The sequence below is a fragment of the Myotis brandtii genome, unplaced genomic scaffold, assembly GCF_000412655.1.
Source record: "Myotis brandtii unplaced genomic scaffold, ASM41265v1 scaffold305, whole genome shotgun sequence".
In the NCBI taxonomy this organism is placed as follows: Eukaryota; Metazoa; Chordata; class Mammalia; order Chiroptera; family Vespertilionidae; genus Myotis; species Myotis brandtii.
This window is the reverse complement of record NW_005361652.1, coordinates 1,181,760-1,182,091: the sequence shown is the minus strand read 5'-3', so window position 1 is coordinate 1,182,091 and position 332 is coordinate 1,181,760. Positions and strand designations below refer to the sequence as shown.

Sequence of the window (332 nt, the reverse complement as noted above, 5' to 3'; positions counted from 1 at the left end):
TCGGGGGATGACCATCTGCTGGCTGAGGCCTGCTCCCCAGGGGATTGGGCCTAAGCTGGCAATCAGACATCCCTCTGGCAGCCCAGCAGCACTCGGGGGATGTCCACTTGCCGGCGGGGAGCAGACCTAAGCTGCAGTCAGACATCCTTAGCGCTGCTGAGGAGGCAGGAGAGGCACCCACCACCACCGCTGTACTTGTGCCTGAGCAGAGCTCCTCCATGAGGGAGCTCACTGACCACCAGAGGGGAGCTCCTTCATTGAGCGTCTGCCCCCTGGTGGTCAGTGTGAGTCATAGTGACCAGTCATTCCCAGTCTTTCTGCTGTTAGGGTCA

The 332-nt window shown here is 60.8% G+C and overlaps 1 protein-coding gene across 1 annotated transcript in view; it reads left to right on the top strand.

The window, feature by feature from the left end:
• NRK (Nik related kinase) overlaps nt 1-332 on the top strand; it is a 91,290-nt gene that overhangs the window by 78,135 nt on the left and 12,823 nt on the right. The gene's annotated exons all lie outside the window — the stretch shown is intronic.